This window comes from Tamandua tetradactyla, chromosome 15, assembly GCF_023851605.1.
Source record: "Tamandua tetradactyla isolate mTamTet1 chromosome 15, mTamTet1.pri, whole genome shotgun sequence".
Classification (NCBI taxonomy): domain Eukaryota; kingdom Metazoa; phylum Chordata; class Mammalia; order Pilosa; family Myrmecophagidae; genus Tamandua; species Tamandua tetradactyla.
In genome coordinates this window covers 12029066-12042419 of record NC_135341.1, presented here as the reverse complement: position 1 = coordinate 12042419, position 13354 = coordinate 12029066, and the positions used below count along the sequence as shown (strand labels likewise).

At 37.6% G+C, this 13354-nt stretch overlaps 1 long non-coding RNA gene across 1 annotated transcript in view; it reads left to right on the top strand.

The window, feature by feature from the left end:
* LOC143656930 (uncharacterized) overlaps positions 1-12690 on the top strand; it is a 99609-nt gene extending 86919 nt beyond the window's left edge. The window contains exon 4 of the long non-coding RNA XR_013162642.1: positions 11159-12690. This is a non-coding gene — a long non-coding RNA (uncharacterized LOC143656930). The remainder of the gene's footprint in view (positions 1-11158) is intronic.
* Positions 12691-13354: the final 664 nt, after the last annotated feature.

Sequence of the window (13354 nt, the reverse complement as noted above, 5' to 3'; positions counted from 1 at the left end):
TGGTAGGTATAATCTTTTTTTTTTCTTTCCTGGGTTTGTTTTATTTCTTTTTCTATTGTCTTTTTATTTCTTTTTCTGAATTAATGCAAATATTCTAAGAAATGATGAATATGTAACTAAGTGATCATATTGTGAATTACTAATTATATATGTTGATATTTTATTTGGTTTGTTAATTTTTTAATTTAATTTTATTTTTTTACTAATTAAAGAAAAAAGAAATTAACACAACATTTAGAAATCATTCCATTCTACATATGCAATCAGTAATTCTTAACATCATCACATAGATGCATGATCATAATTTCTTAGTACATTTGCATCGATTTAGGAAAAGAACTAGCAAAACAACAGAAAAAGATATAGAATGTTAATATAGAGAAAAAATATAAATAATAATAATAGTAAAAAAAAGACACAAACAAACAAACAGACAAACAAAAAAAAAAACCTATAGCTCAGATGCAGCTTCATTCAGTGTTTTAACATGATTACTTTACAATTAGGTATTATTGTGCTGTCCATTTTTGAGTTTTTGTATCTAGTCCTGTTGCACAGTCTGTATCCCTTCAGCTCCAATTACCCATTATCTTACCCTGTTTCTAAGTCCTGTTGGTCTCTGTTACCAATGACATATTCCAAGTTTATTCTCGAATGTCGGTTCATATCAGTGGGACCATACAGTATTTGTCCTTTAGTTTTTGGCTAGACTCACTCAGCATAATGTTCTCTAGGTCCATCCATGTTATTACATGCTTCATAAGTTTATTCTGTCTTAAAGCTGCATAATATTCCATCATATGTATATACCACAGTTTGTTTAGCCACTCGTCTGTTGATGGACATTTTGGCTGTTTCCATCTCTTTGCAATTGTAAATAACGCTGCTATAAACATTGGTGTGCAAATGTCCATTTGTGTCTTTGCCCTTAATTCCTTTGAGTAGATACCTAGCAATGGTATTGCTGGGTCGTATGGCAATTCTATATTCAGTTTTTTGAGGAACCGCCAAACTGCCTTCCACAGTGGTTGCACCATTTGACATTCCCACCAACAGTGGATAAGTGTGCCTCTTTCTCCGCATCCTCTCCAGCACTTGTCATTTTCTGTTTTGTTGATAATGGCCATTCTGGTGGGTGTGAGATGATATCTCATTGTGGTTTTGATTTGCATTTCTCTAATGGCCAGGGACATTGAGCATCTCTTCATGTGCCTTTTGGCCATTTGTATTTCCTCTTCTGAGAGGTGTCTGTTCAAGTCTTTTTCCCATTTTGTAATTGGGTTGGCTGTCTTTTTGTTGTTGAGTTGGACAATCTCTTTATAAATTCTGGATACTAGACCTTTATCTGATATGTCGTTTCCAAATATTGTCTCCCATTGTGTAGGCTGTCTTTCTACTTTCTTGATGAAGTTCTTTGATGCACAAAAGTGTTTAATTTTGAGGAGCTCCCATTTATTTATTTCTTTCTTCAGTGCTCTCGCTTTAGGTTTAAGGTCCATAAAACCGCCTCCAATTGTAAGTTTCATAAGATATCTCCCTACATTTTCCTCTAACTGTTCTATGGTCTTAGATCTAATGTTTAGATCTTTGATCCATTTTGAGTTAACTTTTGTATAGGGTATGAGATACGGGTCTTCTTTCATTCTTTTGCATATGGATATCCAGTTCTCTAGGCACCATTTATTGAAGAGACTGTTCTGTCCCATGTGAGTTGGCTTGACTGCCTTATCAAAGATCAAATGTCCATAGATGAGAGGGTCTATACCTGAGCACTCTATTCCATTCCATTGGTCGATATATCTATCTTTATGCCAATGGTTTGTTAATTTTTTAATTAATAAATAAATTTTAAAAAAACAAAAAAATAAGGAATAGGGGGAACAAATGTTAAAATAAATTTAGTTTGAAATGCTAGTGATAAATGAAAGTGAGGGGTAAGGGGTATGGTATGTATAATCTTTTTTTTTCTGTTACTGTTTTATTTCTTTTTCTGTTGTCTTTTAATTTCTTTTTCTGAATTGAGGCAAATGTTCTAAGAAATGATGAATATGCAACATGTGATGATATTGAGAATTACTGAATATATATGTAGAACAGAATTATATGTTAATGTTTTTGTTTGTTCTTAATTTTTTTAAATTAATAAATAAATTTAAAAAAACTTGCAGGATACAGTGAAGGCGGTGCTGAGAAGGAAATTTATAACTCTAAACACCTATATTAAGGAGGCAAGAGCTAAAATCAGTGATCAAACTGAACAACTGGAGGGAAAACCCTACATTGACTCGAGAAGTAACAAACCAATCACAGGAATGAGATCAAATGAGTCATCAAGACCCTACCAACAGGGGGTGCAAGGATAGTTCAGTGGTAGAATACTCGCCTGCCATGCGGGAGACCCAGGTTCAATTCCCAGTCCATGAACTTACCCAAACACAAACAAACTTGCAAAACAAACAAAAATTCAACAAATGGTGCTGTAATAATGGATACTCACCTGGAAAAATAATGAAATGTGACCCTACTATACAGCATAGAGGAACAAAGCAAAGCAAAACAAAACAAAAAACCCACCAACAAAGAAAAGCCCAGGACTAGATGGCTTCACAAGTGAGTATTACCAAGCATTCCAAGAAAAATTAATACCATTCCTACTCAGACTCTTCCAAAAAAATTGAAGAAGAGGAAACACTACATAAATCATTCTATGAAGCCAACACTACCCTAATAGTTAGCCAGATAAAGATATTACAGGAAAAGAAAACTTCAGACCAATCTCTAATGGATATAGATGCAAAACCTTCAACAAAATACTTGCAAATAGAATCCAAAAGTATATTAAAAGAATTATACATCAAACCAACTGGGTTTAAAAAAAAACATTTTTATTGACAAATCTTAACACACATACAGTCCATACATGGTGTACAATCAATGGCTCACAATATCATCACATAGTTGTGTATTCATCACCATGACCATCACTCTAGAAAAGAAATAAAAAGAAAAAAGAAAAGACTTATATATCCCATACCCTTTACCCATTCTCTCATTGACTGCTAGAATTTCTATCTACCCAATTTATTTTACCCCTTATCCCCACTATTTATTTTATACATTTTTTTTATTCATCTGTCCATACTGTGGATAAATGAGGCATCAGAAACAAGGTTTTCACAATCACACAGTCACATTGTACAAGTTATATCTTTATACAGTCGTCTTCAAGAATCAAGGCTACTGGGACACAGCTCAACAGTTGCAGGTACTTCCCTCCAATTACTCTAATATACCACAAAATAAAGAAGGATATCTACATAATGCATAAGAATAACCTCCAGTATAACTTTTCAACTCTGTTTGAAATCTCTCAGCCACTGAAACTTCATTTTGTCTCATTTCTCTTTTCCCCTTTGCAGTCAAGAAGGCTTTTTCAATCTCATGATGCCAGGTCCTGGCTCATCCCAGGATTTCTGTCCCATGTTGCCAGAGAGATTTACAGCCCTGGGAGTCACATCCCATGTAGAGGGGAGGGTAGTGAGTTCACCTGCTGAGTTAGCTAAGAGAAAGTAGCCACATCTGAGCAACAAAAGAGGTTTTCTGGGGGTGACTCTTAGGACTGATGTTAAGTAGGCTTAGCCTATCCTTTGTAGGAATAAGTTTCATAGGGGTGTACTCCAAAATCGAGGGCTTTGCCTATTGATTTGGTTGTCCCTACTGCTTGCGAGCATATCAGAAATTTTCCAAATGGGGAACTGGAGTATTTCCTCCCTTCTCCCCAGTCCCCCAAAGGGACTTTGCAAATGCTTCTTTATTCACTGCCCAAATTACTCTGGAATATATTGGGGCATCACACTAACATGGTCAAACCAATAAGATCTTGTACCCTAGTCAAGATTCCATGTACTTATGGTGTTCAACTAAACTGATCATACAAGTTACATTAGGTAATGCACTACCCAAAATACAAATTTTGCACCAAATAAACAAACATCTCTCCCTCTGGTCTTACACAAAAGTTGAAGTTTTCAAATATGGATGATATCATCCTTTACCTTGTATTCTGATCTACCTTAGTCCTTCCCAGATTAGCTTCCTTCATATCTCTAGTTGAAATATGATCCCTTTTTCAACTTTCTAAACAGTTCCTGTATGGGGTAGTGCTGACTTCCACAGCTTCAGAGCTCTAACTCTGTGTCTCAGGTGTCACATAAACCTAAGTTTCTGGGAATGACCAGGTTATATACAAACAGCTCAGTATCTCAGAATTTAGAAATAACAGTTACAACTTCTGAATATAGGTGACTCCTGTAAGAGCTTACAATCTAGGACCCTTCACAATAGGACCCAACCTGGTAACCCACGTTCTCGACTTCAGCTCACCAAGTTTTTATATTACAGATCTTCCATATGAGTGAGGCATGGCAATATTTGTCTTTTTATTCTGACATTTCATTCAACATATAATCCTTAAGGTTCGTTCACCTAGCTGCATGACTCACAACTTCATTCCTCCTTCTGGTCGCTTAATAGTCTGTTGTATGTATACACCATTCTTTAGTACCCTTAGGCCACCTACATCCATTGTGAGTCCTGAACACTGCTGCCATTAACACCAGTGTGCAAATGTCCCATCCTGTCCCCACAATCAGTTCCTCCAGGTATATACTGAGCAATGGGGTTGCAGGATCATATGGCAACCCCACCCCTAGCCTCCTGTGGAACCACCGCACTGCCCTCTAGAGGGACCATACCTCTCAGTTTCCTTGCTGACATTGAGTAAGTACATCTGTTTCTCTGCATTTTCTCCAGTACCTGGTTTTCTGTGCTTATTTTTAAACAGTTTTATTCATACTTCATATAATCTAACCTAAATATATAGTCGTGCCTTTGTCACTATAATCTATAAGAAGACATTTTCTTTTATTCCACAAAGAAACCATACCCCTCCCCCAGGCCTCCCCACCTGTTGACATTTAGTTTTGGCATAATGCCTTTGTCACATTCAGTGGATGCATATTACAGTGTTACTGTTGACTATAGACCCTCGCTTGCACTGATTGTACTTTTTCCTGTTTACCATCCATTTACAATCCCTTGCAATGCTGACGTTCATTTGTTCTCCCTTATGCAAAAACATTCTTCCTTTGTACATTTAATCACCATCCTTGTCCACTCTAGGCATTTCTACATTATACCGTCCCAGTCTTTATCCTCTATCTTTCCTTCTGGTGTCATATGTGCCCCCAGCCCTCCTCCCTTAACCATACTCACGCTCAGTTGCATTCAGCGGACTTCATGACTTAATTCTATATATCATTGTGCCTCCATCAGCTAGTATTGTGCTATCCATTGCTGAATTTTTACAATCAGCCCTGTTGCACAATCTGTATTCCTTCAGCACCAATTGCCCACTCTGTCCCCTCTTTCTATCTTCTGATAACCTATGTTTTTAACCTATGTTTTTAACTTCATAAAAACTTTATGTTTTTAACCTATGTTTTTAACTTTAACCTATGTTTTTAACTTTAATGATGTGACTCCCAGGGCTGTAAATCTCTCTGGCAACATGGGACAGTTGCCAGAAGTTAAAAACCTATGTTTTTAACTTTTAACTTCTGATAACCTATGTTTTTAACTTCTGATAACTATGTTTTTAACCTATGTTTTTAACTGATAACCTATGTTTTCAACTCTTAAAGTTCACTCATTAATGTTAGTTCCTATTAGTGAGACCATACACTATCCTTTTGTCTCTGGCTAATTTCACTCAGCATAACTCAAGGTTCATTCACGTTGTTACATGCTTCATGACTTTATTCTGTTTTACAGTTGCATAATATTCCATCTTATGTATATCCACAGCTTGTTTAGTCACCCATCCATGATGGACACAAAACTTGTAAAAGAAAATGTAGGGAAATATTTTATAAATTTTGTAATAGGGGGTGGCTTCTTAGCTCTTACACCCAAAGCATGAACATTGAAAAAAGAAACAGATAAATGGGAACTCCTGAAAATTAAATACTTTGTGCATAGGAGAACTTTGTCAGGAAAGTAAAAAGGCAACCAGTGCAATGAGAGACAATATTTGGGAACCACATATCAGATAAGGGTTTACTATCCAGAATATATAAAGAGATTCTTCAACTCAACAACAAAAAGGCAAACAAGCCAATTTAAAAATGGACAAAAGACATGAAAGACACTTCTCAGAAGAGGAAATACAAATGGCTAAAAGTCACATGAAAAGATATTCAACTTCACTGCCTATTAGGTAAATGCAAATCAACACTACAATGACATATCATCTCACACCCACTAGAATGGCCATTATCAAAAAAAAACCCAGAAAACGACAAGTGCTGGAGAGGATGTGGAGAAAGAGGCACATTTATCCACTGTTGGTGGGAATGTGAAAAAAAACAACTGCTCTGGAAGGTAGTTTGGTGGTTCCTCAGAAGCTAAGTATAGATTTGCCATATAATCCAGCAATTCCTTTACTAGGTATATATTCAGAGGAACTGAAGGCAAGAACACAAATGGGCATTTGCATACTGATGTTTATAGCCATATTATTTATGATTGCCAAGAGATGGAAACAGCCCAAATGACCAAGTGTGTTTTATTCCAGGTATATAAGTGTGGTTACACACACACAAAATCAATTCATGTAATACAACAATGTATTTAATTACTAAATTAAAAGGGGGGGGGAACTATGTGATCATCTGAATTGATGCAGAAAAGGTATTTGACAAAATTCAGCACCATTTCATGATAAAAATACTTTAAAATATAGGAATAGAAGGAAATTTCAATAAAAACAGTTGACATCATACTCAATTGTGAGTGGCTTTCCTTCTAAGAACAGGAACAATACAAGGATGTCCACTGTCATCAATGTTATTCAACATTGTGCTGGAAGTTGTAGCTAGAGCAATTAGGCAAGAAAAAGAAATAAAAGCCATCCAAATTGGAAAGGAAGAAGTAAATCTGTCACTATTTGCAGATGACATGATCCTGTATTTAGAAAATCCAGAAGAAAAAACAGCAAAGCAACTTAAGCTAATAAGCAAGTTCAGCAAAGTGACAGGATATAAGATCAACATGCAAAAATCAATGGTGGTACCAGAGACCCAGGTTCGATTCCCATTGTCTGCCCATGCAACAAACAAACAAGCAAACAAACAAGAATGGTGTTTCTATATACTAGTTACTGAGGAGATAATCAAGAAAAAAAAATCCATTACAATAGCACCTAAAAGAATCAAATATCTAGAAATAAACTTAACCAAGAATGTGAAGGACTTGTATAAACAGACTACTTTACAGTAATGAAAAAGCTAATTTTCATTTTTATTTGTAAGGGTAAGGGGTCATGAATAGCCAAAAACATCTTGCAAAAGAAGAATGAAGTGGGAGGTATGATACTTTCTGACTTTAAAGCATGTTATAAAGCCACAGTGGTCAAAACAGCATGGTACTGACATAAAGATAGATATATTGATCAGTGGAATTGAATTGAGAACTCAGAAATAGACCCTCAGATCTATGGTCAAATGATTGTTTAGAAGGCTCTCAAGTCCACTCAACTGGGCCAGAACAGACTTTTCACTAAATGGTGTTGGGAGAACTGGATATCCATCACCAAAGGAATGAAAGAGAACCCCTATCTTATACCATATTCAAAATTAATTCAAAATGGGTCAAAGACCTAAATATAAGAACCTGTACCATAAAATTCCCAGAAGAAAATGTAGGGAAATACCTTCAAGATCTAGTGACAGGCCATTGTTTCTTAGACTTTACATCCAAAGTAAAAGCAATGAAAGAAAAATTAGATAAATGAGAACTCCTAAAAATCAAATACTTCCGTGCTTCAAAGGACTTTGTCAAAAGGGTAAAAATGCAACCGACTCAATGGGAGAAAATATTTGGAAACCACATATCTGATAAGAGCTTGATATCCAGTATAAATAAAGAAATCCTACAACTTAACAATAAAAAGACAAAAAACCCAATTGAAAAATGAGTAAAAAATATGAATAAACATTTTCCCAAAGAGGAAATACAGATGGCTAAGAGGCTTATGAAAAAGAACAGGCTTAGCCTTGTTCCTGTTCTCAGTTTCACTAGCTATTGGCGAAATCTAAATCAAAATCACAGGGAGATATCATCTCACACCTACTAGAATGGCCATTATTAAAGAAACAGGAAACTACAAGTGTTGGAGAGGATGTGGAGAAATTGGAACACTTATTCACTGTGCTGGTAGGGATGTAAAATGGTACAGCCCCCATGGAGGATGGTTTGGGGGTCCTCAGGAAGCTAAATATAGAGTTGCCTTATGATCTGGCAATCCTGCTACTAAGAATATACCTGGAAGATCTGAAAGCAAGGACTTGAACAGACATTTGCACACTCATGTTCATAGTGGCATTATTCACAATTGTCAAAAGACGGAAACAACCCAAGTGTCCTTCAACAGATGAATGGATAAGCAAATGTGGTATACACATATATACAATGGAATATTATTCAGCAGCAAGAGGGAATGAAGTCCTGAAGCAGTTGACAGCATGGATGAAACTTGAGAACATTATGCTGAGTGAAATAAGTCAGACACAAAAAGATAAATACTGTATGATCTCACTGATAGGAACTAATTATGATATGCAAACTTATAGATATAAAATATAGACGACAAGTTATCAGGACACAGAATGAGGCTAAAGAATGGGAAGTGGTTGCTTAATATGTGCTGAAAGTTTAACTAGGGTGAACTTAAACATCTGGAAATGGTCAGAGGTGAAGGTAGCACATTATTGTGAGTATAATTAACAGTGCTGAATTGTGAGTGAATGTGGTTGATGGGGGAAGTTTAGAGTCATGTATGTCACTAGAAGGAATGGTGGAGGTTAAAACATAGCAAAGCATAGCACAGTAAATCTTGTGGTGGACAATGTCTGTGATTAACTGTACAAACATAAAAAAGTTCGTTCATGAACTTTTTCAGATGTTCGACACTATTATAAGGGGTTAATAATAATGGGAAATAATGTACCTGCTACCAACTATGGAATATAGTCAGCAATAATATTCTAATGCTCTTTCATCAACAGTAACAAATGTGCCACACCAATGCTATGGGTCAATAATATGGGGGGACAGGGAGTATGGGAGGATTAGGGTTTTCTTTTCTATTTCTTTTCTGGAGTAATGAAAATATTCTAAATTTGATCATGGGGCTATATGCACAACTATATGATGATACTGTGAACCTGTGATTGTAAACTTTGGATGTTTTCTATGCTGTGTGAATATAGCTCAATAAAATTGCATTAAAAAAAAAAAAGGAACTGAGGCTTCCAGAAGCTGAAGTAAATTGGCCACATAGCTAGTAAATGGTAGAGCTGGAATTTCAACCTTATACAATCTGATTCCAGAATCCATGCTCCAAAACACTTGAAAATCTGTTTGCAATTTAAAAATAATTAGAAGTATAGACACCTGTTCTAGTTTGTAGCTGCCGGAATGTAATTACCAGAAACAGAATGACTTTTAAAAAGAGGAATTTAATAAGTTGCTAGTTTATAATTCTAAGGCTGAGAAATTGTTCCAATTAAAGCAAGTCTATAGAAATGTCCAATCTAAGGCATCCAAGGAAAGATACCTTGGTTCAAGAAGGCTGATGAAGTTCAGGGTTTCTCTCTCAAGTGGAAGGGCACATGGCAAACACAGCCAGAGCTTCTGTCTTATCTGGAAGGGCACATGGTGAACACAGTGCCATCTGCTAGCTTTCTCTCCTAGCTTCCTGTTTCATGAAGCTCCCCGGGAGGCATGTTCCTTCTTTATCTCCACAGGTCCCTGGCTGGTGGACTCTGCTTCTCATGGCTATATTGTTCTACTCTGCTCGCTCTGAATCTGTCATTCTCCAAAATGTTTCCTCTTTTATAGGACTCCAGAAACTTATCAAGACCCACCCAAATGGGTGGAGACATGTCATCACCTAATCCAGCTTAACAACCACTCTTGATTAATCACATCTCCAGGGAGATGATCTGATTACAGTTTCAAACATACAGTATTGAATAGGGATTACTCTGCCTTTATCAAATGGGATTTACATTAAAACATGGCTTTTCTAGGGGACAGACATCCTTTCAAACCAGCACAACACCTAATGACAATCAGCCAGAAAATCACTTATAACACTGTGCTTAGTCAAGAAATATGTCTGTGAGTTTAGAGTCTAACTTTCGTTAATGGTTCATGAAGTTGAAGGCTGTGCTAAGATTCTCCCAGTAGTGCACTGTAATAGCTCCATACCTGATTTTATAACCAAATGCTCAATTTTATTTCGCAGAATTCTCTATGTTGATTTTTTTCAAAACTGCCAGTTGCAACAATTAGTGGAGCAGCTGAACAACCAAGCCTCATGTGATAAGGAAAACTGGATTTTCAGAACAATGCCTTATTTGTTGAGGGGAAATTTTGTTTAGGGGTCTTTATCCCCAAAGCAATAGAATTCCCCTCCTAAGCAAATATGAATAGCATATTTCAAAATATGCACTCTTTACAATTTAATGAAAATGGCTTCAAGTGTTATGAATTGAATTAAATTACTACCCTTTTTTCTTATTAAATATGCTTAACAAATAAGTTTAACTAAAGTGATGCTGTGCAGATTTATTTTCTCCCCATTTCTTCATAGCACCTTTGTGATGATCCTCCATCAACAAGCACTAAGGCTTTTCTACATCTTTGCTTAAAAAAAAAAAGATTTAAATGCAAATATTTTGTCCCACCAACATCTAATTGGCACTTCTCTGGGGAAAGGTATTTTTTAGAAAAACATTATAACTATCTTGCTTTAAACATCTAATGCTAATTTTCTCAAGTTTGCACCAGCCTGCTGTTGGGAAATTAATCATGGAGACAAAAAAAAATGGCATTAAGATTTGAATTTACATCATCATATTTGCAGCTAGTACACGATAATACTATGAGTTACGTAAGATTAACCCATTTCATAAATAAAGACTCACAGAGAGGTTAAGTAACCTGACAGAAAGCATACTTCTAATAACTGAAAGGATATAAACCTCAATGATGCTAATATTTACTCTTGTAATTTCTACTTTCTCTAATTTAGCAAAAATTTACCAAAGGCTTGGGAATTACAGAAAGATCCCACAGAAGATAAGTTGCATCTACTCCAGCAGTAGTTACTTCCAGAGCCTGTAGTTCTGAACCACAATTAGAGCTCTCATCTGCTTCCAAGGAGACCTTCACAAGTCAAAGATCAACTCAACACACCCACCAGAGAGTCAAGAGGAGATAATTCTAGAAAAAGGAGAAAATTCTTCCCTACCCCCACATAGTTGCCAGGATGCTTTCTCCTAGTTCCTAGGCTGACTGACAGCGCCTATATTCATTTCCATAAAGGGAAATCCCCCTCCACACCTCCTCGAACACACACACTAAGGTTTGACCCAGATGCCAGGACAGGGCCATCACAGAGGAACCTGTCCCAGTCCCACAGAGGGCTGCTCATTCTGCGTGACGTGCTCACCCAGAGGCTGATTCTCTTTCTTCTACCATGAAGTAAAGAAAACCTGCCTTGGCCAACACTCACGATCTCTTTGAGAAACACATAAACAGCTCTTAAGAACAAGCAATAATTTTTTTCAGACATAGGATAACTTCAATCTAGCTTTGGGGGAAAAGTTCTCTTGCACTGTTCTGACACACTCACACTTTCCACAGGATTAACAGAGCTGCAAATCCTGCTTTGGGTGACTTACTGGATTTCCATAGCAGTGCCCAGCAGAGAGGAGATGCTAGAACCCAGGCTGATTTTCCTTCTAGGACAATCTCCACCCTAGGCGACAAACACTTGAAATCTTGAAAATGACAGCTTTCTAGTTTCAAGGACGTTAACCTCCTGCCGGCCCCCAGCACCCTGATCCACACGGACCACAACAACTCAGAGGCTTCGACTGCTATGGGACAAGGGGGAAAACCCCAAGGTCTGGTACTGTCACTCATGGGCCATCTTACAGAAATGGGAAACTGATTCCAAGTCCCTGCTGATTTTATGTAGTGTCTCACGAGTGAGTACCTTAGGATCAAACAAATTTTCAGTTTTCATCGGGATAGAGAATGGGTGTTAGGATAACCAGCATCGATGGCTTCTACCTTCCAGAAATGTTCAGCAATCCATGGCTGGAAGGGATCATTCTGATCTTCTCTGTCACTTTGTCTGAATTTTCCCTGAGTCACTGCCCACCATATGCTTTGTTCTTGTTTTGGAGACAGTACAGCCTAGAAGAAGGGACCAGACTTAGGTGTTTCAGAGATCTGGGTTGGAACCCCTATTCTGCTTTCACCAGCTGTGATCTTGAGTAAATTGCTTTAGTATCCAAATCCCTAGTTTCCTCACCTATCAAATGGCAAGAATGTTATCTACGTTTTAAGGCTAGAGTGAAGATTAAATGAGATATTATTTGGAAAATATTTAGAACCTGCCTGGCACATAGTGGGTACCAAGAAATAGTTGCTATTATTATTGCGTCCTCTTTTCAACTCAGCTCTTGGAGAGCAGGATTCATATTTTATTTATCCATCCCCTCAGCCCCCAATAGCCATGAACCTAACATGTACCTTCTTGCACTTGATACATGTTCAGTAAATATTTGATGAATACATGAATAAATGAATGGATATGAAAACAGCCTACAATGCCTAGAGGAACACATGATCCAATAATCCAATAATCATGTATTTTGAATGATGGACAGCAATATCTGCTATAGGCAGATAACATTATCAGAAATAATAAGGAGGCCTACGGGGTTTGAGAAATGTCAATGTGATGATCCCTTTGAACAGTCAGTAGTATATGCACTAAAACCGCACCGAGCAGACGGCTCCTTAGAATTCATCATCAGCCTCCTCCATCACCCACCCACCCCGGGAAGGTGACAGAGACTGGCCAGGGAAGGTGACAGAGACTGGCCACGGGAGCAAGCCTTCCTTCAATTACCTCGCCACCCTGCAGGGGCCCTCAGGGTGCCAGGCACTGGGTCGAGGGCAGCTCTTGAAAGCTCACAACCTGCTGGAGAAGTCAACAAGTGAAGAGAGATTCCAGGTTGTAGGGAAAGTAGAACAGATGTGTGACATGCTGTTTTTTTGGGGGGGGGATGGGAAGGCGGGGCTGTCAAGGCTCCCCTGGTCTAACAGTCTCCCCCTATCTGGCTGTCCACTTAGTGTGCCCAGAATGCCCCATTCCCAGACTCTGAGGCTGGATAGAGCTGTGGCTGATTCCTTCTCTGTATCAGTCCTTGGC